This window comes from Dasypus novemcinctus, chromosome X (genome assembly GCF_030445035.2).
Source record: "Dasypus novemcinctus isolate mDasNov1 chromosome X, mDasNov1.1.hap2, whole genome shotgun sequence".
NCBI lineage: Eukaryota > Metazoa > Chordata > Mammalia > Cingulata > Dasypodidae > Dasypus > Dasypus novemcinctus.
Genome location: NC_080704.1, coordinates 132,609,633 through 132,636,773, shown reverse-complemented (window position 1 = coordinate 132,636,773; position 27,141 = coordinate 132,609,633). Strand labels below are relative to the sequence as shown.

Below are 27,141 nucleotides of genomic sequence, written 5' to 3'. Positions count from 1 at the left end.
CAACAACAAGGAAATGTTGATGGACAATGACCATCCCAAAAAACAGAAAAGAGTCTGCAACTGCAAGCAAGAGAATTCCATACATCTGCCCCATAGTATCTAAGCTCTATCTCAATTAGAGTCTCAGTGGACATCACCATCCCAGGAACCTCAGGATTGAGGAATAAATGATGGACTAGGGTATACTTAATGTTATTATACTATAGACTTACTGTGATTCCAGCAATGGAAGAATTTTATCATTGATGTGGAAGAAGTTTCCACTGGAGGTTCTAGAGGAGTGAGAGAGAAAAGTAGGTATATTATAGGTGCATTTGGAGCTATCCTTAATGACATTGCAATGATAGATACATGCCATTTTATTTGTTGCTGTAACTTACAAAATTGTGAGGGAGAAAGTTAAACTATAAAATAAAATAAAATGCACACAGTGGCAATGCTACAATATATGTTCATCAATTGTAACATATGTACCACACTGATGAAGGATGTTGTCAATGTGGGGATGTGTGAGGGGAGAAGGGAGAGGGGCATATGGAAATCCCTTACATTATTTATGTAACATTTTTTTAATCTAGGTATCATTTTAAAATGTGTATTTCAAAAAGAAACTATAAAAGAGAAAAACTGGTATGATATATTTAAGGAACAGAAAAACTGCCAGCCAAGAATTCTGTTTCTGGAAAAGTTATCCTTCAAAAATGAAGGGGAGTTCATTGTCTTCACAGATAAACAAAAACTGATGGAATATGTTACCAAAAGACCAGAATTACAAGAGATACTAAAGGGGAGACAAAAAAGGGTAAAAGAATAGTAGAAGAGTGTAGAAATTAAGATTATTACAAAGGGTAGATTAAAGGGTAAAAAGACAATAGTACTATATGACAACAGAAAGCCAAATTCAAAATGGATGAAGTAATACCTTTACAGTAATAATATTGAATGTTAATGGTTCAAATTCCCCAATCAAAATACATTGGCTGATAGAATATAAAATATATATACATATATATATATATATGTGTGTGTGTGTGTGTGTGTGTGTGTGTGTGTGCGCTATCTGTATATTGTCTACAAGGGACTCCCCTCAGAGATAATGACAGTCAGGTTAAAAGTGAAAGGTTGTAAAAAGTTATTTTGTACAAATAATAACCAAAAATGCACTGGAGTAGTGATACTAATATCTGACAAAATAAACTTTAAATGCAAAACTGTCATATGGAATGAAAAAGATCATTATATATTAATAAAAAGGACAAATCAGGAAGAATAAATAACTATTTTAAAAGTTTGTGCACCTAATCTGAGTGTCACAAAAAAATGAGGCACAAATGGGCAAGATTGGAGTGTGAAATAGATGCCTCTGAAATAATAGTTGGAGACTTCAATACACCATTCTCAGTATGCAATAGAACATCTGAACAGAGGATGAATAAAGAAAGAAAGAATTTGAATATCTTAAATGGAATTGCCCTAACAGATATCTATAGAGCATTGCACTGCAAAACAGCAGGATATTCCTTCTATTTATGTGTCCATGGATCCTCTCCAAGATAGAAAATACATTGGGTCACAAGACAAGTCTCAGTAAATTAAATAAAAATTTGAAATTATATAAAACACTTTCTCTGATCATAATGGAATGAAGCTAGAAATCAATAATGGTTGGAAAAAGGGAAAATTTATAAATATATGGAGATTAAACAACACACTCTTAAATAATCAGTGGGTCAAAGAAGAAATTCCAAGAGAATTCAGTAAATATCTTGATATGAATGAAAATGAGACAGAACATATTAAAATCTATGGAACATTACAAAGGCAGTGCTCAGAGGGAACTTTATTGACCTCAAAGCTTACATTAAAAAGGTAAAAAAGCTAAATCTGAAGACCTAATTGCCCAAATGGAATAATTAGAAAAAGAACAGCAAATTAATCCCAAACAAAGCTGAAGAAAAGAAGTAGTAAAGATCAGAGCAAAATTAAATGAAGTGGAGAATGAACAACAACAAGAAAAGAGGCGGTAAAACCAAAATTTGGTTCTTTAAGAACATCAACAGCACTGGCAAATCAAACTACACTGACAAAGAAAAGGAGATGACAAAAAGAAATAAAATCTGAAAAGAGAGGGGGAAATTACCACTGACCCCTCAGGCATAAGAGAGTTCATAAGAGGCTACTATGAATAACTGTGGGACAAAAAGCTAGAAAATGTAGATGAGATGGACAAATTCCTAGAAACACACAAACCTTTTACACAGACCCTAGAAGAAATAGAACACTGCAACAAACCAATAACCAGTGAAGAGACTGAAATTATCATCAAATCCTCCCATAGATGAAAACCCAGGACTAGATGATTCGATAAGTGAATTGTACTTACTCAAAGACCATCTAAGGTCAAAAGTTGAATTAGGGTATCTTCCAAGATGGTATCTCTTTAGGTGTACAGTCCTGAGCTCTTTCACACACACAAAAAAAGAAAAAAAACAGCTGAGAAGGGGCAAAATCCTACCCAAATGAGCTGTTCTGCAAACCCACAGAGCAGGAGGCACCAGGGCATCAATCTGGAGGGAACTGTAAAAAGAGAAAACAAGCCCAAGGGAAAATCATGAGTATCTTGCCCCTGTGGCTAGAAAAGTGTTGTGACTAAGTCCCCTCCTCAAGGAAAACACCTCCAGGAACCCCCAACTTTCATCAGCCACTGAGTGGGAGGCAGCATTTTCTGGGAGGAAGAGGGTTCTGGTGAAGTGTGGAGAGGGGTTTCATTTCTCTGGCTTTTGTTACCTGAGCCCTCTTTAAAATTCAGGAAGCACACCTGCCAACAGGGAGGTGGCTCTGGGAAGAGGTGAGAAGGAAATATTCGCAGGCAGCCTATTGCACTCAGCCAAAGTGGGAAAGAGGGATTTGGGTGGGGAAGAGTGTGAAGAAAAGCAACAAACTAGCCCTGCACTTATAACTATCAAAATACCAACTCTCTTAAGGGAAGAGGGTGGTATGAAGCCTTAATAAGTTTTCAGTGGCCTATTTAGGGATCCATGAGAGGAGGAGAGGTCTGGAAGATGATTAAGAGTTGTTTCTTTTGGTGAGTTAAGTCACCAGCATCCTCTTTGAATCTTAGAAGGGACCATTACTGAACAGGAGGAGGAAGGGGGGTCCTTTCTCATGCAGGCTGTCATGCCCTGATGCTCTGGGAGGGAAGGCAATTAGAATAGAAAGGGTGCAGGATCAGACAGGCTCCTAATAAGCAGGAATCTGGGTCACTGCACATATTTTAACCTGCCTGAGGGAAAGTTGTCGGATAGTTTTCCAAAAGCTAACTACCCATGGAGAACTGTTAGCTCAGGGGAGGGTAGACTGCAGGGCAATTTATTGATGAACACAGGCAGCCTGAGAAAATCCTTATGAGCCTAAGGACAGCTGTTTATCCAGGGTTCTTGTTTCTTTGTTTGTTTGTTAATTGTTCTTTTTTGTCTTTTTTATCCTCTTTCTTCCACCCCCTTTATTGTTAACTAGTAGATGCTCTCTTGTTTCTTCTTTGTAGTGTTGCCTCCATCTTTTGTTTTCTTGTTTTGTTTATGTCTATCAGTTTTATCTACCCAGTTTTCCTTCCCATTTTCTATCTACTACTTTCTGTTCTTCTTTCATTCCACCTCTTTTTGTTTGGTCTTCAGTTTTTTCTTATTTCTCCTTCCTTTTTTCTCTGTTATCTTTCTTTTTTACTTTTTTCTCTTTTTGTCCTTTCTTTTCTCTTTCCCTCTCTTCTCATTATCTTGGTCTTTTAATCCATTCTATACATTTTTCTCTATTCTGTGTCTCATTTCATTGTTTGTACTCACCTTTTCTTTCTTATTCCTCTGCACTTCTTACTTGAGTTAATTATTCATTTTCCTAGGTATTACGTGTTTCCTTTTTTTACATTTTTCTATAATCAATACTATTATTGTTTCTCTCTTCATACTTCTTTCCTTTTATCTAGCCCTATTTCTTTCCCAAAGGAACATAGACAACAGGAAGTAAATAGGATATGAGGAACAAAGTGTCAAAATTAAAACTTAACAACACACACAAAAGCAACAGCAAAATGAAACCCTAGATTAGAAAAAGAAGTTAATAATGGGGGAAAAAAACCATCAGGATATACTGATGTCTAGAAACCAATAAATAATTACAACTAATACTTAAGAACAGGAGAACATGGCCCAATCCAATGAACCAACCAAAAAATAGGTGGAGATGCATAACATGGAACAATTAATTTGAGATATCCAAATAAATATAATGAATAAACTTAAGCAAGTGAAGGATGGGTTTAAGGTTACTAAGACACTGAGAGAACACACTGAAGAAATCATAAATACACATAAAAAGATAACAGATATGGTGATGATGAATGGCACAATCCAAGAAATCAAAAATACAATGGAAGCATGTAACAGCAGATTTGAACATGCAGAGGAAAAAATTAGTAATGTGGAAGAGAATAGAGGGGAAATCAAATAGACAGTAGAACAGATAGGTAAAAAGATAGAAAAAATCTATCAGGGACTCAGGGATTTGGATGACAGAATGAAATGCACAAATGCATGCATTATAGCCATGTGAATAGAGAAGGTAAAGGGGACAGAAGTTGTGTTGGAGGAAATAACGGCTGAAAACTTCCCAACCCTATGGAAGACATAGACCTACATGTTCAGGAAGCACAACATACCCCAAACAGTATAAATCCTAACAAGCCTATTCCAAGATGAATACTTATCAAATAGTCCAGTGTTCAAGATAAAGAAATAATACTGAAAGCAGCAAGAGAAAAGAGAACCACCCCATAGAAGGGGAGCATGATAAAATAAGTGCTGATCTCTCATCTTAAACCATGTAGGCAAGAAGGCAGTGGTATGACAAACTTAAAGAGAGAAAAGAAAAAAAAAAAAAACATCCAGCCAAGAATTGACTATTCAGCAAAAGTGGAATTTGAAAACGATGGAGAGTTCAATATATTCACAGATAAACAGAAATTAAGAGAATATATCAATAAGAAACCTGCACTTCAAGAAATACTATAGTGAGTTCTGCAGGTCAAAGGAAAAAATTAGGAGAGATAGAGTTTGGGGACAGTGTATGAATAACTAAAAATAAGAGAAATAAAAAGTGTGCATGGCTTACATAAACTAAAAGAAAATATGGCTAATGTAAATAATTGCTTGACAGTAATAGCATTGAATGTTAATGGATTAAACTCACCAGTCAAGAGATACAGACTAGCAAAATGGATAAGTTAATATGTTGTCTACAGGAAACCCAACTTAGACCTAGGGATGGAATGACACTTAAAGTGAATGGTTGGGAAGAAATTTTACAGCAAACAATATCCAAAAAGGGCAGGAATAACTATACAAATATCATACAAAATAGACTTTAAATGCATAACCACTGTAGAAGACAATGATAGGCACTATTTGTTAATAAAAGGAGTTATATTTCAAGAGGAAATAACAATCATAAACAGTTATGTATCTAAACAGAGCACCTCAAAATACATGGGGCAAACACTGGGGAAACTAAGTGGAGAAATAGATACCTCTACAATTATATTGAGGGATTTTAATACATCATTACCACCGTTAGACAGAACATTTCAAGAAAGAATTAATAAAGAAGTAAAGACTTTGAATAAAACATTAGAAGATTTGGACCTAATAGATATATACAGAACATTACACCCAAATGCAGTGGGATATACATTATTTTCAAGGGCACATATATCATTGTCTAAGAGAGAGTACATGCTAGGTCACAGAACTACACTCAATGAATTAAAAAATATTGAAATTATACAAAGTAATTTCTCTGAACACAGTTAAATGAAGATGGAAATAAATAAGGGACAGAGAGCCTGACTAGGCACAAAGACATGTAAATTCAACAAAACAATCTTAGAAAAACAGTGGGTCAAGGAGAAAATCACAAAAGAAATCAGTAACTACCCTGAAATGAATGAAAATGAGAACACAGTGTATCAAAATTATGGGATGCTGTAAAAGCTGTACAGAGAGGGAAATTCATAGCTATAAATGGCTATATTAAAAAAAGAAGAAAGAGCTAAAATAAAACACCTAACTGCACACCTGAAATAATTAGAAAAAAAACCAACAAACTAGTTCTATTTGACATAGAAGGGAATAACAAAGATTAGAGCATGATTAAATGAAATTGAAAATAAGAAATCACTGGAAATATAAATAAAACCAAAAGCTGGTTCTTTGAGAAGATCAATAAAATTGATAAACCCTTACTTATAGTAAAAAGAAAAAAAGAGAAAATCAAATATATAAAATAAGAAACAAGGGAGGTGATATCACCACTGATCCCATAGAAATAAAAAGTATCAAAAGAGTAGAAATCACTAGAAATATAAATAAAACCAAAAGCTGGTTCTTTGAGAAAATCAATAAAATTGATAAACCCTTACCTATAGTAAAAAGAAAAAAAGAGAAAATCAAATATATAAAATAAGAAACAAGGGAGGCGATATCACCACTGATCCCATACAAATAAAAAGTATCAAAAGAGTATAATTTGAGAAACAATATGCCAGCATGATGGATAATTTAGAGTAAATGGACAAATTCTTAGAAACACAAAAGCAGCCTAGATCGATTAAAGAAGAAATTGATGAAATCAGCAGACCTATGATGAGAAATGAGATAGAATCAATCATTAAAAATCTCCCAACTAACAAGAGCCCAGGACAAGATAGCTTCACGGGTGAATTCAATCAAACATTCTGGAACGAATTAACACTAATCTTGCTTAAACTCTGCCAAAAAATAGAAATGGAGGAAATACAGCCTATCTAATTCTATGATGTCAACATCACCCTAATACCAAGCCAGTGATGCCACAACAAATGAAAACTAGAGTACAATATTTCCAATGAACTTAAAGGCTACAATTCTCAACACAATCCTTGCTAATCATTTCCAACAACACATCGAATGAATTATGCACCACGACCAAGTGGGCTTCATCCCTGGTATGCAAGGATGGTTCAACATAAGAAAATCAATCAATGTAAAACCTCACCTAACATACTGAAAGAAAAAAATGACATGATCATCTCAATAGTTGCAGTAAAAGCATTCAGTAAAATACAACACCCGTTCCTGATTTAAAAAAAAAAAACTCTGAAAAAATAGGAATAGAAGAAAACTTTCTGAACATGATAAAGGGTATATATGAAAAACCCACAGCTAACATTCTATTCAATGGAGAAACCCTAAAACTTTCCCTGTAAGATTGTGAACAAGACAAGGATGCCCACTTTCACTGCTCCTACTTTACATTGTATGAGCAGTACTTGCCTGAGCACTTAGAAAAGAAAATCTACAAAAGGCATATAAGTAGGAAAAGAAGAAATGAAAATTTCACTATTTGTAGATGGCAAGATCCTACATGTAGAAAGTCCTGAGAAATTGTAAGAAAGCTTCTAGAGCTTATAAATGAGATCAGTAAAGTCACAGGTTATAAGATCAATGCACAAAATCAGTAGCATTTCTGTACAGTTATAATGACCATTCTGAGGATGAAATCAAGAAAAAATACCACTTACAACAACTAAAAGATTTAAATATCTAGGAATAAATTTAACTAAAGAGGAAAGTGATGTGGCTCAATTGATAGAGTGTCCATCTACCATATGGAGGGTCCAGGGTTCAATCCCAGGGCCTCCTGACCCATGTGGTGTGTTGGCTCACATGCAGTGCTGCCATACACGAGTGCCATGCCATGAAGGGGTGTCCCCCACATAGGGGAGCCCCATGTGCAAGGAGTGTGCACTGTAAGGAGAGCGACCCCGCATGAAAAAATTGCAGCCTACCCAGGAGTGGAGCTGCACACATGGAGAGCTGGTGCAGCAAGATGACACAACAAAATGACACAGATTCCCAGTGCTGCCAAGAATGCAAGTAGATGCAGAAGAACACACAGTGAATGGACACAGAGATCAGACAATGGGAGGGGGAAGGGGAAATAAATTTAAAAAAATAAATTAAAAATTAACTAAAATTTAAATGACCTGTAGGAAGAAAACAACACACATTGTTAAAGGAAAGCAAAGAAGACTTAAGTTAATGGAAGACTATTCCTGTTCATGGATAGGAAGACTAAACATCCTAAAGATGTCTATCCTACCCAACTCATCTAAAGATTTAATTCAACCCCAATAAAAAACATGAAAGCATTTTTTTACAGAATTGGGTAAACTAACCATGAAATTTATCTTGAAGAGCAAGAAGCCCCAAATAGCCAAAAACATATTGAAAAAAGAAAAATTAATCAGATGGATCACACTACTTGACTTTAAAACATACTACAAACCTACAGTGGTCAAAACTGCATGGTACTGGCACAAGGATAGACATACTAGTCAATGGAACCAAATTAAGAGATCTGATATATACTCTGGCATATACAGTCAACTGGTCTTCAACAAGTCCACCAAGCCCATTCAACTGGGAGAGAATGGCCTCTTCAACAAATGGTGTTTGCAGAACTGGAAATCCATATCCAAAGAATGAGAGAGGAACACCCTCTGACACCATGTACAAAAATTAATTCAAGATGGAGCAAAGATCTAAATATAAGAGCCAAGTCCATAAAGACCTTGGAAGATACTATAGGGAAGCATCTACAGAATCTTATAATAGGAAATAGTTTCATGAACTTCTTACCCAAAGTATGAGCATTGAAAAAAATAAATATATAGGACCTCTTCAAAACTGAAAAATTTTGCACCTCAAAGGAGTTTGTAAAGAAAGTGAAAAGACAGTCTACTCAATGGGAAAAAACATTTGGTAACTATATATTCGATACAGGCCTAACATCCTGCCTATAAAAAGAAATCTTACACTTCTGATACGCTATAGGAAAAATTATTAAGAATTGTGAATTATTAAGCTTTCTAATCATAGTGCCTGCTATTTTAGTCTAGAAATGTGAACAATTAATGTATTAATTTTCCTTTGGAATGTTTTAATTCTGCTGTACAGGCAATCCCTTTACCTAGTGACCAAAAACAAATGTTTAAAAGGAACAAGTTACCAGACATGACATTTGAACATCCTGTTTGTATACCCTATACAACTAAAAGCTGAAAACCTTGATGTTCCTTTTCAGTGTACCATGTATAAAATAGAGCACTTTGGGGCAAGATTTTGCTTCTTGTGTGTATAGGCCATTCCCCCAGAGATGGCCATTGTTTTTCCAGGGGGAGCTGACAAACACAAGTTACATGACCACCCTGAGATCATAGATTTGGTCTCTTATAGAAGGGGGGCCCTTTCAGCTGTCAGTTGAAGTCTCATGCAGGAGGGGACACTCTGCCTGGGACTGTTTTTCCTACTGGGAATCTCATTGGCCACCAAAGGGACTTCCTGATCTCATAAAAGATCATATGTTGTATTTCCCCCCAATTTGGTGAGAGTTTGTATATAATTTCATTCTTTCCTAAGTCTCGAATTAATTATTTTCTATTGTGATTACCCAATTTTTACAATCAATTGATATATCTTGAAACTCATTTAATTGAATAAAGCTGCTTTTATAGAGCATATATCATTTTTGCCCTTTACTCAACATTTTGGCATAGTCAGCAGGATTCATTAGATATTAAGCTTCCATTATTTTTAATCCTTCCTTAGCAAAACATTTTGGCATTGCCAGCAGGATTCAGGTACAATTACATTATCAGAATGCCTCTGATGTGGTGGTGGGCTAGTGAGTTCTCATCCTTCCAGGTAATGGAGGGAGCAGTGATCATGTGGCTGTGGGCTGATAGAATTAAACTGCTAGAGGAGTTGTTGAAAAACTTAGCAACATTTATATTTTCTGTTTTGTTTCCAAACTAATTCTAATTGGGCCTGGATGGCCAAATAGATAAAATTAGTGCTGTCAAAGTTTAGTAACTTTTTGAACTGGGCAACACTATTAAAGTAAGAGAAAAGGCAAATGTTAGCAGCTTTCATAAGCCAGCCAGTAAAAATAGATCATAAAACTGAAAGCTCATAATGCTTGTGTAAACTGTAGAAATGTTTGAATGGGATGTTACTTTGACAATGTTTCAAGTTTTAGGCATGTTTTATTTTTATTAGAAATTTTATCAAGGTGTTACAAAGAACTTTGAATTTTGGATCAATAGCTTTCTCCTGAACTTCGAGTCTAAGTGTACTCCTAAAGAGTAGCAATTCAAAATGTATGTGTTAAAAGTCAGTCTGTATAAATTGCTAAATTAGAGCTTAACTGCATTTATACTGGTCAAGTATTCCTAACTGGTTGCTGATAAGTAATAAACTTGTTTCCAAGAAAAATCTTGCATATTACAGGCAACACAGAGTCCAGAAGATATCTTAAAAGCAGTAAAATCAGAGATGTGAAATGATGGGGGGCTTGAAAATAGGCATACCAAAGGAGTAAGAAATATGAGTCAAATTATAAACTTTGTGTCTGTTAGTGTGTCTCAACTCTTTCTATGTTTGCATGTTTGTTCCATGTTAGTGTATAATTTCATACCTCCAGATGATAATATTAAATTGATAAATGCAAATTCTTAAAAAAGCTCTATGGAAATGGCCAAGAAAAAACAATTTGTTCTTTACCTAAATTGAAAAGAATAGTCTATTTTTCTTCACAGAAAGGATGAGGAAGATGAAACTTGAATGGATATTATTCCTAGAAATTTAACAATGTTTTTGCATAATAGTAGATAAAAGTATAATGTTGATAATCATGGTTTTAATTTTTTTAAATGTTATGTGCGCGAGAGGATTGCATCCAGTATCCATGAGGAATCTGAGCCTCCTCTTGACATAGAGGTGCAATGGACACAACCAATCCAATGTCCACAGAGAAAAGGTGGCATTGGAGTGGGAAAAGTGGACATGGTGGCTAATGGGTATGGGGAATGGCAGGAAGAGACGAGATGTGGAGGTGTCTTAGGGACTTGAAGCTGCCCTGGATGGTGCTTCAGGGGCAATCACCGGACATTGTAAATCCTCACAGGGCCCACTGGATGGAATGGGGGAGAGTATGGGCCATGATGTAGACCATTGACCATGAGGTGCAGAGGTGCCCAGAGACGTACTTACCAAATGCAATGGATGTGTCATGATGATGGGAATGAGTGTTGCTGGGGGGGGGGGGGGAGTGGTGGGGTGGGGGTGGTGGGGTTGAAGGGGTCCTCATATATTTTTTAATGTAATATTTTTACAAAATCAATTTAAAAAAATGTTATGTGCCACAGAAATAACGTCTTTGCTTGGAAATCAAAAGGCAGATGTTTTGGCTTATAGTCATCTGATTTGCTTCACCTCTGCTAAAGAAGCATCTCTATGACTAAAGAAAGATAGTAGCCACTGAGGGCTGCCAGGGGTGGTGCATAACAGTAAATTATCATAGATCAAAGTAACACCACTTTTGTATGCAACAGTCCCAAGTATTACTAGTTTGTTGCAAGAAATTAATATCTAGCCATGTCACCATCCTTTGTTTTAGAGATTGCTAAGGCTTTCTTTAGTATATCTTTTTTTAAAAAATATTTATTTATTATTATTATTATATTTAATTACATTAAAAAATATATATGAGGTCCCATTCAACCCCACCGTCCCAGCCCCCCACTCCCCCCACAGCAACACTCTCTCCCATCATCGTGATACATCCATTGCACCTGGTAAGTTCATCTCTGAGCATCACTGCACCCCATAGTCAATGGTCCACATCATAGCCCAGACTCTCTCACGTTCCATCCAGTGGGCCCTGGGGGGATCTACAGTGTCCCGTAATTGTCCGTGAAGCACTATCCAGGACAACTCCATGTCCCGAAAACACCTCCACATCTCATCTCTTCCTCCCGTTCCCCACACCCAGCAGCCCCCATGGTTACCGTTCCCACACCATTCCACATTTTCTCTGTGGACATTGGATTGGTTGTGTCCATTGCACATCTATGTCAAGTGATGGCTTAGATTCCACATGGGTACTGGATGCACTCTTCCCGCTTCTAGTTGTAGACACTCTAGGCTCCATGTTGTGGTGGTTGACCTTCTTCAACTCCATGTTAGCTGAGTGGAGTAAGTCCAATAAGTCAAAGTGTAGGAGCTGAAGTCTGTTGAGGCTCTGGGCCTGGGTGTCATATTATCAGTCCAGAGATTCAAATCCCCTACATATATCTTAAACCCAGCACCAACTACAATTCCAATAAAGTAGCATGCAAGTCTTGTGAAAAGAGATCCCCTCTGAGTCCATTTCCATCACGCAGAAACACCAGCTCCAAAGAAGGGCCATCTGTCATGGCAGTGAACCCCTTCTGCCATGACCATAGAACCCGTGGGTCTCTTTATCCCTCAAAAGAACCAATACCTGGGGTTGTATCTACCTTATCTGTCTCTTAGACTCTGTTCAGTTGTACATAGGGGTATTCCTTCTGACAACCTCCAGACTCTTTTTTAGAGACTCACAGACTTATAATCTCATTTCTCCTTTCCATTTCCCCCTTACATTAGGTCAAACCGTTTCCCGAAGTCATGTTATTATATGTAGATAGGTATATTCTGCTGTTCCGCATTGAATCTTTAATTCAAGTTCATTTTCTAGTTGCTTCTTCAGCTGGTATGTGGTAGTGATCCCTCGGTGCCAGGGAGGCTCATCCCCGGGTGTCATGTCCCACACTGGGGGGAATGCATCTCTTTAGTATATCTTTAGGAAAGCTAAGCCAGCCTGCGTTCACCTTCATGTGAAAAGGCCAAAAGTGGATTTTTCAGTGCTTCCCCTGGGCTGTCTGCATAACTCAACCATCAATCCTTACCTCAGGAAGGAGGAATAAAATATGGATTAGAGTGGACTTACTGGTATTCTACTATTGAATTATTGTGACTCTAGCAATGGAAGAAAATGTATCATTGATGTGAAGACAGTGGCCACAGGAGTTTCTGAGGGCAAGGAGAGAGAAGAAGAGGTGTGATATGGGGGCATATTCAGGGTTTGGAGTTGTCATGAATGATATTGCAGGGACAGATGAAGGATATTATATATCCTGCCATAATCCACTGAATGGCCTGGAAGAGAGTGTAAAATACAATGTAAACTATAATCTGTGCTGTGTAGTAGTACTTCAAAATGTATTCATCAAGTGCAATGAATGTGTCATACTGATTAAAGAGGTTGTTGATGTAGGAGGAGTGGGGGATGTGGGGAGTGGGGTATATGGGAGCCTCTTATACTTTTTAATGTAACATTTTCTGTAATCTATGTATCTTTAAAAATTATATAATAAAATATTTAGAAAAGAATATAGCTTCATGGAAGAAACCTGTGGCTGTAACCCTATTTTATTATATTGATTATATTATGATAACCATTAATTGTTTTTTCAGAATTGAAAGAACCATCAGTGACAGTGGTATCTTATCTTAAGAGCCTGTCATAGGCAAAATTTGGGAAAAGCTACAAAATCCTGTCTATCAAATTCTCAAATGTTGTTTAGTTGAGTAAAACAAACACTATACCCCCTACTTTAAGTGATAAATTACAATATTTTATATTAATAGAGCTTGTAATATTGTTGGGGTATTGAATACCCTTCATCCTTCATTTAGCTCAAATGTTAAAATAATTTTATGTGTTAATCAAAAAAAGAAAAAGAAAGAAAATAAGATGTGCTTGGAAATAAGAAAACCCCCAAGCAGGCTGCTTTTAAAACAATGGCACAAACTTAAGCAGTAAGGGATGGGGGACCCTGACTTACCCTATAAAGCCAGTACTAATATTGGCTTTGGGTGGGGTTTGTGGCAGAGACAATATTCTAAAAAAATACCCTTTGGGGTCTAGTCATAATTGTGGAAATGGTCCAAAATACAATATAGTCCCTTAGGAAATCAACTATGTGCAACACAGCATGCCCTGTTGAATACTGCCATCCCTATCCAGGAATGCAGATACTAAAAACAAGTTTGGAACAATGAAATGTTATGGGTTGCCCTCTGTGAGGGGAAGATCTGTGGAAGAACATCATGAATGCCTGCCAGCAGTGACAGGTAACTGTCATGTCCCTGCCTACTTCTCTAACATTTCTCTCAGGACTGTTGAGGCAGATGCCCTCATGAATATCAAGAGCCATACCATTGAGAGCCAAGAAGCATCAGTGATCCCACAGGAAAACAGATATCATGGCTACTACCAGCAGCCTGTTCCTTGCCAATAGCTTTTGGACATCATACACAAGTGTCCTTCATGCTCACTCTGACAACAGTGACATTGGCCTCTTCCAGGTCTCAGAAGGAGCAAGGTGCACTTTCAGTGCTGCAGACACTGCAACTGGACTCTTGTAACCAGATCCTTACAACAATGAACTAAGTTTAAATTTAGTGCTGAGGGCTCAGATGCTAAGAGAAGGGCCATTGCAGACATTGAGATCATGAGTTAAAGTGCCAGCCATCCCACAGTCCAAAAGGGGAAGTAATGATAATTAGACTTGATCTCTTATAAAGGTGGGACACCTTTTGTCTGTCAGTTGAAGTCTTACCCAGGAGAGGATGAACTGCCTAGAATCATTTTTCCAGTTGAGACTCTCATCAGTCACTGTGATGGTTAGAATACTGTGTCAACTCAGTCAGGTAATTGTGCAAAATTGTTTGGTCAAGCAAGCACTGTGTTAACTGTAATATGAGGGCATTTATGGACGTCAGTCATGACTGACTTTACAGCAGTGGTAAAGCATAGAAAACTGATTACAATTACATCAGTCAGGGGGATTGTCATCAGCAATGAGGGATGCTTAACCCAGTCATTTGAATGCCTTAAAAGGGGAAGTGATTCCAGCATTGAGAGAGAATTTCTCAGCCCATCTTTGGACAGCCAATATCTCCCAGAACTAATCAAGAACCTTCATTGGACTTTCATTGGAGCCCATGGTTGCAGCCTGCATGTGAAACTACTGTGCATCCCCACAGCTTCATAAGAGACTTTTATAAAATCTCATACTATTGACAGATATCTCTTGTTGATTCTTTTTCCCTAGAGCACCCTGACTAATACAGGTATTGATATTATGTCCTTCATAAGGGTTGGGGATTTTTAAGTCATTATCTCCTTAAATATTCTTTCTGCCCCTTTTCCATTCTCTTCTCTTTTTGGGACACTGATAATGCAAATATTTGATTCTGATTCCCTAGAGAACACTGACTAATACAGCTTGGTACCGGCAGTGTTTCCTGAGGAGCAGATTCTTAAAGATGGGGTGTCTGAGGTAGTTCTTGGAGTTTTGCAAATGGCTCTCTACTGTAATTGGACTCAAGGGTACTGATGACTCACTTTCCAATAATGTAGAGGCTGCTAACAGTCCATGGCACAAGTTGTCAATCAAAATACACAAAATATCATCACTGGATTCCCCTACTTCCATGTTAATAAGAAGCAAGGATCTGGGTGAGAGTGTTTTCAACACCTTGGCAGAGTTTTGTGGAGTCAGATGGTATAATGATATTGGCTGGCTCCTCCTAGATCCTCTGGATACTGTTACAAAAGAAAGAGATGAATTAAATGATTTAAATTTCAAACTTAAACACTACATGAGTGATGCGGAAGTTTATGTGTGTGCTCTGAAAGAAAATTTTGTCTCCTGTAATCACAGGTTCGAAGTATCTGAGACCAAACTCAGACTCTCATTGTACAAGTAGCAGAGTTACAAATGAAACAAAAATCTCAACCCTGCATGGATTCTGCAGTTAAAGTGAAGGCATTGATTGGAAAAGAGTGGAATCCAGAGAATTGGGATGGGTACATATAGGATGATGATAATATTGGTGGAGACATTGGAACCCTGAATTCTGCTGAGACTTTACCAGATAAGCCTGGTATGGCCTACCCTATGGAGACAACACCTTGTCAAACTTGTATCATCCAGGCTCTAGCTTGCCCCAGGGAGTCTGAAACAACTTCCAATCCAGAGGTGGGTATCAGCCATACTGAAGCCTGCCCTGCCCAGCCTCTGGCCTGCCCCAGAGAGTCTGGACCTTCTCCCATCCCTGAGGCACATACCAGTCAAACTCTACCAAGCACCTAGGAGCCTCCAGTCTGCCCTGAGGAAACTGCCTTTCAACTCCTGCCATGTTACCGTCTCTTTCCCAGTCCACAGCTTTGGCCTCTTGGAGAGTCCCTTGCAATGAGTTGACTGAGGAAGAGAAAACTTGGGCCTGGTTTACAGATGGTTCTGCAAGATATGCAGGTACCACCTGAAAGTGGACAGCTGCAGCACTGCAGCCCCATTATGGGACAACCCCGAAAGACAATGGTGAAGGGAAATCCTACTAGTGGGCAGAACTTCTAGCAGTGCACCTGGTTATTCATTTTGCTTGGAAGAAGAAATTGCCAGAGGTGCGTTTCTACACTGATTCATGGTCTGTTGCCAATGGTTTGGCTGGATGGTCACGGACTTGGAAGGAACATGATCAGAAAATTGGTGACAAAGACGTCTGGGGACAAATGTGGATAGATCTTTTTGAGTGGGCAAAAAAACATGAACATATTTGTGTCCCATATGAATGCTCACAAGAGAGTGACTTCAGCACAGGAAGATTTTAATAATCAAGTAAATAAGATGATCCACTCTGTGTCTAATGCTCAACCTCTTTCCCCAGCCACTCCTGTCATTGCCCAGTGGGTTCATGAACAAAGTGGCCATGGCGGCAGTGATGGAGGTTATGCATGGGCTTAGCAACACGGGCTTCCCCTTACCAAGGCTGACATGGCTACAACCACTGCTGAATGTCCAATATTCCAGCAGAAGACACCCACACTCAGCCCCTAATATGGCACCATTCGTTGAGGTGATTAGCCTGCTACCTCGTGTCAGGTTTACTACATTGAACCACTTCCAGCATAGAAGGGGCAGCAATTTGTTTTACCTGGAATTGACACCTACTCTGGATATGGGTTTGCATTTTCTGTATGCAATGCATCTTCCAAAACTACCATCTGTGAACTTACCAAATGTCTTATTGACTGCCATGGCATTCCACACAGCATTGCTTCTGATCAAGGAAACCATTTCACAGCCAATGATGTATGGAAATAGGCACGTGCCCATGGAATTCACAGTTCTTACCATATCTCCCATCACCCTGAAGCAGCTGGATTGAAAGAATGGTGGAATGGACTTTTGAAGACTCAATTATGGTGCCATCTAGGTGGCAATGCCTTACAGGACAGGAACAATGTTCTCCAGGAGGCTGTGTATGCTGTAAATCAGCGTCCACTCTATGATGTTTTTTCTCCCATAACCAGGATCCATGGGTCCAGGAATCAAGGGGTGGAAGTGGGAGTGGCATCACTCACTATTATTCCTAGTGACCCACTAGGAAAATTTTTTTTTTATTTTTAAAAATTTTTTAATTGTCTTCTTTATAAAGGTACATATATCACAAAAAAAAATGTTACTTTTAAAAATAGAAGAGGTTCCCATATACCCCAACCTCCACACTCCTCCCACATCAACAACCTCTTTCATCATTTTGACACATTCATTACATTTGGTGAATACATTTTATTTATTTATTTATTTTTTTAATTAAAATTTTCGGGACATGGAGTTGTCCTGGGTGGTGCTTCACGGACAATTACAGGACATTGTAGACCCCCCCAGGGCCCACTAGATGGAACGGGGGAGAGTGTGGGCTATGATGTGGACCATTGACTACGGGGTGCAGTGATGTTCAGAGATGTACTTACTGGGTGCAATGGATGTCTCACGATGATGGGAGAGAGTGTTGCTGTGGGGGGAGTGGGGGGTGGGGGCGGTGGGGTTGATTGGGACCTCGTGTTTTTTGAATGTAATTCGTAAAAATAATTTTAACTAGGAAAATTTTTGCTTCTCATTCCTGCAACCTCAAACTCCACTGGTCTACAGGTTTTAGTACCAAAAGGTGGAGTACTGTCACCAGGGCACACAGCAGTGATTCCACTGAACTGGAAGTTAAAACTGCTACCTGGCCACTTTGGACTCCTCTTACCTTTGAATCAACAGTAAATAAGGGAATTACTGTACTGGCTGGGGTGATTAATCCTAAATATCAAGGGGAAATAGGACTGCATCTAACTAATGGGGGTGAAAAAAAGTTTGCCTGGGGTAGAGACGATCCTCTGGGGCATTTCCTAATACTGCCATGTCCTATGATTAAATTTAATGGAAAATTGCAACAACCCACTCCAAGCAGGACTAACAATGACCCAGAATCTTCAGGAATGAAAGTTTGTGTCACCCACCAGGCAAAGAACCACGACCAGCTGAAGTGCTTGCTGAGGATAATGGAAACACAGAAAGGGTAGTGGAAGAAGGTAGTTATATATATGAACTTCAACCATGTGACCCATTACAGAAATTAGGATTATAATGATCATGAATCTTTCTTCCTTATTTCATGATGATGGTGATTGTGTATGTACACAAAACAAATTCCTTTGTCTTCTTCCCCAAACTTTTCCCTTATCATATAACAAGTTGTATGTGTTTCACGTCATAATATTTGAGGATGTCATTTGTGAGTGAATATTACCCAAGTACTTGTATCCTATTCTGTACTGAATTAATGCATTTCTAGTTGTACACAGGAGAGTTGGTCTTTCTTAGGTGGAAATATATGTGTGTGTATATATATATATGATTGTTATTGTTTTTACTTAGAGACTAAGTATGGTTTATGGTTATGTGTAAGGTTGCCTAGTTGACAAGGGGTGGACTGTGAAGGTTAGATTATTGTATCAACTTGGTCAGGTAATTGTTCCCAATTGTTTGGTCATGAAAGCACTAGGCTAACTGTAATACAAGGGCATTTATGGGTGCTGCTGCTGCGGCCCCTCCGAGCCCCGCTGGCAGCAGGGTCCCGACCGGAGCCCAGCAGCGCCCTCGAACCACCGCCGGGTCTGGATATCTGGCGCCACCTCATCCGCCGCGACCCTGGTCACTTCCTGAACCTGTGCACGCACCTGGATTGCACGCCCGAAATCTGGGCGCTGCATGACTGGAGCGCCTGGCTCACGCCCTTCATACAACCCGGTGGCCGCCGCTTCGACACGGCTTCCTTCCTGTGCTGCCTGCTCGAGGCACCGTCTGCCTGACCGGACTTGACCAAGGCGGTGGACTGCCAGTGGTCATCTCCATCAGAGGCAACTGAAAATTTCATGTCAAAAGAAATTTGGCTGGCACCGCCACAGTTTTATGAAATAAGAAGACTTGAAAACGTTGCCTCTCTCTCTGACTTGCACAAATTTTGTTTGGATCATGCAAAAGAAGGGAGGGAAAGATGGCTGCCGATTACATTATTAACTGCTGATGGGGTACTCCAGCGTTTTCCAGGTGATGAGCTGTGAATGCCCCGGCCAGCGGGGCTGCGAACTGGGGCTCGTGGCTTGCGTGGAGGAGAATGATGAGACAGGAGACGCGAGGAATGACAGCGAGACAGGGTGAGGATCAAGCTGCAAATTTTATTGAGGGGAACAAAGGATATATACTCTTGGGAAAAGGAGGGGTAATGGGTGGAGGTGAAAGTTAGGGATTGGTTGTGGTCACTACTGATATGTAGAGTGGGTTTCAGTTTACCTGCCTTGTGCCTGCGCACTGCCTTGTCAGCCTGGGCAGTGGCGGGAAGACAGAGAACAAAGACCTGAAGGGGAAGAAGAATGAGGAAGTGACAAGGCAGATTTGGATTCTGCCATGTTGTGGGACCTGACATATTGTGAGGGGCTAATTATAGTTTGCTTAATTGAGAGGGTTGGCTCTTCTCTGGCAGCCGTGCTACTGATTCTTGCTGAGTTCGACATACATTCTTTTTATCGCTCCCAACATCTCCCTTTTTCTTTTATTAGCACAGTACTTTCTGCATGGCTGACTGAGGGAAACAGAGGCCTCATTTTCTCGATGTGAAGAGGGGGCTTTACCGACTGCGCTACAAGGGCGAATAAAAAAGGGGGGACCGTGCCTGTCTTAGGTCGGAACTGCACCCGGTGAGCCATTTTAGCTCACTCACACACGTGACCAGTCTTACCCGTCATTGGGAAGCATGGCAGCGAAAGGCCATGTCCCTGTCTTAGGTTGACTGTTAGGTCAGTTCAGTTGCCCGTCATTGGCTAACCAGCCCAGCTCCCTGAGCGGCCAGTGATGCTATCGATGCATGTGATCGAAGCACCCTGCCCAGTGGCCCTTGCGAACAGAGCGGGTCCCCTAAATTAGTGAGGCATGCTTCTCAGAGAACAGCTAGGTTGTGCTTACCTCTAACCGTCTCTTGCAGTGTTGTACCTTGCACTCAGTAGCTTATTAGTGGGGGGAGTTGGTATCATAGGGGAGACAGTCTGGATGGTCCATAGATATACCTTGATCAGCGAGGTGGAGTCGATGGTAGTGCACTTGAATGGGCTTACCAAGAGCGGAGTCAACCTGGTCCTTAACTAACTGAATAATTCTTTTTACGACCCAAGGTCCAAAAGACAATATGAGGAGTATAGTTATTAGTGGTCCCAATATGGGAAGAATATAAGGGAGGATTCCATTAATCCCCCAGGAGAAATTTCCTTGGGTTTCTCTTTATTACGCTTTGCTGGTCCATTTCTGAGCTGAGCTACGTTATTTCTAATAAGGCTGGAATGATTAGCATAAAAAAAAGCATTCCTCTCCTAATGCCGCATAAATCCCTCCCTCTTTAAGAGGAGCCTTCTGCAATTTTGGAGGACAACCTCAGATAATGAATTTAGGGACTTTTCTAGATGGGAAATGGAGGTTTCGATGCAGGCTATATCTTCATCGACGGCTCGCCTGATAGAGGAGAAGGAAGTTTGTTGTGTAGTTAGGGCTGCTACTCCAGTACCAGCTCCAGCGAGACGATCACCATCATCAGAAGTTGTAGAAGTCTCCATCTCTTCATTCTGGAGTTTAATCCTTTTCGCAGATAACTAAATTTGTTCTCCATTTTCTGAAATGATAAGAGCATAGCCTCACCCCCTTACTATAATCCTGCCTTTTTTCCACACATTGCTTAAAATATCTTTCCAGAATATTGGTTGATCTTCATTTCCTGTGTCTACTGTAGATGTTTGACATTTTCTAAGTGACATTCCACAGGTGTTAATGAATTATAAACATTAAGAGAATGTAAAGTAAATAAAGCTTTAGCTAATTGATCTTTTGGTGTTATAATACCATCATCTCCCCCTTTTTGTTTTAAAAGCATAGTTTTTAGGGTATGATGGCTGCATTCAATTATGGCTTGACCTGTAGGATTATAAAGAATGCTGGTATCATGTTCAATACCATATTTTAAACAGAAAGATTCAAAGGATTTACTAATGTAAGAAGGTCCATTATCAGTTTTAATTTTCAGAGGGCATCCCATTACAGCAAAAGCAGACCAGAGGTGTGAGTGAACATGATGAAACTGTTCCCCACTTTGAGCAGTAGCCCAAATGAAATGAGAATAAGTGTCAATATAAACATGAACAGATTGTAGTTTACCAAAGGATGATATGTGAGTAACATCCATCTGCCATAATTGATTAGGAGTCAGGCCTCTGGGATTATTTCCAGCCTGAAAAGACACTGTAGTTAAGGGTCCACAGGTGGGACAGGTACAGATAATTCCTTGTGCCTGTAGTCTTGTTAACTTTTGATATTTATTTCACAGGCCTTTAGCATTAATATGAGTTAAAGCATGGCAATTATGAGCACTTTGTAAACACCTTACCAATAAATCAGCTCGAGCATTATTTGATGTCATAGGACTAGGCAAAGAGGCATGAGAGATATATGAATAATGTAAATAGATATTAACCTAATGAGATGTTGCAAATCAGCGCAAAGTTGAGATAACTCATCAGTAGCAAAGATATGAGCTGTTTCAATATGCTTGACAGTAAGGCATACATATTCAGAATCAGAGACAATATTCAAGGGCTTTTAAAACATTTGTAAAACTTTAATGATGGCTCAAAGCTCTGTGCATTGAGCAGATGAATAAGGAGTTGGCCAAACCTGTTCTTTTTGAAAAGTAACGTATTCTGCTTTTCCATTACTATTACTATCAGTAAATACTGTACAGGATGGTTGGGCTATGCACACAGCCTTGAAAAGCACTGCAAAAGTTTATTGTTGGGTTTTTTACAGATAAAGGAATGCAGCTGGCTTGATTTGTTTAAGAAGACACTAAAGAAAGTCTTAGCAAGTTTTAAAACAAAGTGATAGCAATACAGCTGGACTTTAACTTTTTGCAACAAACTAGCAGTGTTTGGGATTGCTGCATAGTATGTTGTTACTTTAATCTATGATAAGAGGTTGTTTTGTGATACTCTTTTATAATAACTAAAACCATGAACAACCACATTGTACTTTTCTTTAATATTATGTTGAAATATTGGTAACTTTGTACACGTTTAAGCATTCATAGAAACCTTTTATCCATACGACTTTAATTAATAGAGGGTTTAAGGGGAGAAAAAGTTGTTAATTTTTTAACACTGTAAAACACCTTTATTTAGCTTATAACATATCAAATGAACTTAATTATTACTTTAATTTTTCTTTCAAGGTAAAAGAACAAATCTCATAATTAGTTTGGAATAAAAGGCTACTGTTCAGGATTAGGTTTTGAGAAAGCAGTTTTGAACATTATGTTCCTTTAAGAGATAAAGCTTTCCTTCTTGGAATACCTAGGAAATGATAAGCACAAGAAACACAAGACAGACTTTCTTTGTATACTGACTGAGGATAAGAACTTTACCAAAACAGATTAATGGTGAGAGGCTTTGAGAAAGAACAAAAAAAAATTAACTTTGCATCAGCATACTACTCGAAGACTCATTAAATTTTATTTAACTTTAACTGTAAAAATTCCTTTTCCACCAACTTTCTGCAGTTTCAGCATTCACTCAGGTTCCATCTTCTACTTTACTCTTTCCAATAGTCAATTATTTTATCTCAGGACAAAATTATTTTCTGTTTCTTTAATAATAAAAACACATTCCATATAGCCTACATCAAAGTTATTAAGCAAACTTCTTATAATACTGAGAACACTAAACAAGCTTGTTAAAATAATGAACCTTTCTTTAAATACTTAGTAGCATGCAATATTAGAAATGGTTTTTAGAAGCAAGTTGGCAGGGGAGGCTGGTTGCTGTCAATCTTTCCTGTTATAAAATTACCTTTTATTATAATCATCATCAATTCAGTTTTATATATATTTAAGAATGACCTTTTGGAATTAGCCATTTAATACCTTAATGTAAACAATGCTTTATTAAACCTTTTATTTATAACCATATAGACTATTGAAGACAACTTTTATCTTTACAGAGCACATTCCCTTACTTAAAATTATCACAATACCTTCTACAACTCGCCACATGCAAATTAAGTTCCAAGAGTTTATGAAAAATTAGCCATCCTATTTTAGGACAAAACACCTTTTTGCAAAGACTTATTAAATTTCAGTTAGCATTTTCACAAACTTTTAACCTTTTGTTCACTTAAGTTTTGCATCTTTCATATTATCCTGTGAAGAAAGATAAGTTATTCATTTTAATCTAGGCAAGAACAACTTTTTATGAAGACGTACAGTTAATTTTGTTAATTAAGATTTACAATTTTTATTATTGTAGATATCTTATTAACATTTAAACTTATGTATTAATATAATAAACTTAAGTATTAATATAAGCGCTTATTTGATTTTTGGCCATTTGAATAGAGCTCTTTTAAAAATTTCTAGTAATTTATATTTACCATCCGGAGGTATTACAATATGCATTGACATTGAACGAACAGACAGACAAACACAGAACAATTACAACACATTAACAGAAATATATAATTTATTTACGATTGACTCATAATTCTTACTTTCTTGGTATAGCTGCTTTTAAATCTTCTGTTATATAGCATATCATAGATTATACCCTTGAAGATTTCTTCTGGACTTCATGTTGCCTGTAATATGAAAGCTTGTGCTTGGAAACATTTTTATTAGTCATCAGCAATCAGTTAAAATAACTTGAGCAGCATAAATGTAGTTAAACTCTAATTTAGCAGTTTAGACCATTAACACAAATTTTTGGATTATTATTCTGTAAGACTATACTGAGACTTGAAGTTCAGGAATAAACTACTGATCTAAAACTGAAAATTCCTTTTTAAACCTTGATAAAAATTTTGTACTAATTTTATTATCTTGGTTAAATAAGCCCAATTAGAATTAGCATGGAAATAAAACAGAACACCAATGTTGCCATGTTTTTCTCTTTTTTCAGTGGCTTAACTCTATTAACCCCCACTAGCCCACAGCTACATTGTCATGTAGACAGCAGGGAGTTTGAAAAGTTGCGAAAGTGGGCTAGTGTTTGCCTGGATAAAGTTGATTGCCTCGTAAAGTTTGTTTGGATTTTGGGGCTTGTGGCTGCCTTTGTTTCCCACTTCCCTAATGGGAAGCAGGGGCAGTGCCTTGCTCTTCGTGGTGGCGTGGATTTTGGCGGGCTTCAATCAGCAGGCACTTAAGCCCGCGCCCGCGGAGCGCAGGGAGGGTGCTAAGGCCAGGAAGGCTTGGGCCGAGTGCTGCCTGCCGCCAGCTGCGCTCCCCCCAGCCAGCGCCTGAGGCAGGGCTAATTTCAGAACAAAGCCTGAAGTAACCTGACAAGTTCTCCTACTTTCTGTAAGGTCTAACTGCTGCCTGATAAGCTGCATTTGCATTTACAAAGGCAATTTGCTTTACAAAGTCTGTTTCTGTGTTGATATCGCCAGTTTTTCTGCAGCCGTGCACAATTTGCCTACAAACTTTGAAAAGGGTTATTCTGGCCCCTGCTTAATATTAGTGAGGGAGGAGGCAGGGCGGAAGTGAGAGCAGTTTAAGATTACAACTTACATCTTCATTGGGAGTTTCTGGGTTATTTTCACAGACCTCATCCTCGGGGGAGGGGGTAGAAGGAGTGGAGGGTTTGTTATCAAAGGAAATTAAACTGAGGGGTTGAGTTTGAATGTAAGTGATGGGGTTGCGAGTGATGCTCAGACTTTTTACTGCAACTCGAAGGGGGTTGAGAACTTAATTTTAAAGCAGTCTCCCCTTCTGTGATGATTTCAGTAACATCAGGGAAGCAGGGGGGAAGCCCGAATCATCTCATATATCAGTTGACAATAATTAAATGCAGTGACAGGGATTCGGGAGGGGCTAAAAGTGTTATAATAATCGTTCAAACAGTCACTGACTCTTTTCCAACATCTTTCATCTATGGTTCCCTCCTCAGGGAACCACGGGCAAGTTTTTATGATAAACCTAAAAAATTCACTAAGACCCTTCTTTTTTACCACAATTCCTCACGCCTGAAGTGCTTCCTTTACTTGATTAAGAAATAGATCGTGTTGTGATTGTTCCTGTCCCATGGAAGAAAAAAACTTTAATTTTAGAAAAAGTAAGAAAAATGAAGAGACTAGAAGAAACTTTACCTCGAGTAGGTTCCCAGGACTCCCTCCTGGACAGGATCCTTCCCGGATGCCTGGACCTCTGCGCCGCTAGTTTCGCCTCTGCATCGGCTAGTAGTGAAGAGAGCTCTCTATCTTGGTGGGTACGGCGGTTCCCTCTCACGCGCAAGCCAAAAGTCCCACGTCCGGGCGCCAGCTGTGAATGCCCCGGCCAGCGGGGCTGCGAACTGGGGCTCGTGGCTTGCGTGGAGGAGAATGATGAGACAGGAGACGCGAGGAATGACAGCGAGACAGGGTGAGGATCAAGCTGCAAATTTTATTGAGGGGAACAAAGGATATATACTCTTGGGAAAAGGAGGGGTAATGGGTGGAGGTGAAAGTTAGGGATTGGTTGTGGTCACTACTGATATGTAGAGTGGGTTTCAGTTTACCTGCCTTGTGCCTGCGCACTGCCTTGTCAGCCTGGGCAGTGGCGGGAAGACAGAGAACAAAGACCTGAAGGGGAAGAAGAATGAGGAAGTGACAAGGCAGATTTGGATTCTGCCATGTTGTGGGACCTGACATATTGTGAGGGGCTAATTATAGTTTGCTTAATTGAGAGGGTTGGCTCTTCTCTGGCAGCCGTGCTACTGATTCTTGCTGAGTTCGACATACATTCTTTTTATCGCTCCCAACAATGAGCTGTATTTGGAAGATTTAGACTATTTAGAAAAACATTTATCCACTGAAAAAAAGACTGAAGAAATCATGAAAGAAGGCAAGAAATTTCATCGCCTAGTGATGCACGACAGCCATCGTTACAGTCTTTATGTGACTGTTCAGTCAAAGACTAAACAGGTTTATCCTAAGTCATATGTCATAGGTAAGAGCCATCTGTAGAGGGCTGCTTTTTTGCAAGCTGCCCTATTTGAAGTAGTCCTGATGAATAAGGAGAGTTAATCAGACTTGTTTGAAACTAGAGAACTTCATGCCTGTGAAAGTTATAGCACAGCCTTTATTTCAGGTGCATTATTGAGCTCTTGCCTGTTTTATTCTTTAAACTTCAAGTATGTCATCAGTAAAAGTATTAATGCTGTTGTTACATGAGAAAAAATTTCACGTCTTCCCATTTCTATATTGTTTTATTACCTCAAAGTTCAAATAAGATGTCCTACTCTTTGTTTTTCTAATACTCCAGTGTATTAACCTTCCTGATGTGATGTATGAATTCCTTAGACTTACTACCAGAATTGATTTAAAAGTGTCATGATTAGGTGTGTAAAAATAAACTTGAGACAACCAAAAAAAAAAAACAAGGGCATTTATGGACTGCAGGGGCAAAGCATAGATAGCTGATTACAATTATGTCAATCAGGGAGATTGCCATCAGCAATGAGGGATGCTTTATCCAATCAGTTGAATGCCTTAAAAGGGGAAGGTATCCTGGCACTGAGAGAGAATTTCCCAGCTCATTTGTGGAAAGGCATTATCTCCCAGAACTCGTCAAGAACCTTCATTGGACTTTCATTGGAGCCCCTAGTTGCAATTTGCCTGTGGAACCTTTACTGTGAATTCCCATGGCTGCATCAGAGATTCTTATAAAATCACATACTATTGACAAATATCTCTTGTTGATTCTGTTTTCCTAGAGAACCTTGACT

General features: G+C 38.8%; 1 pseudogene; it reads left to right on the top strand.

Moving 5' to 3' along the window:
* Positions 1 to 26,536, top strand: part of LOC101421168 (acyl-coenzyme A diphosphatase NUDT19-like) — a 184,623-nt pseudogene extending 158,087 nt beyond the window's left edge.
* The last annotated feature ends 605 nt before the right edge of the window (positions 26,537 to 27,141 follow it).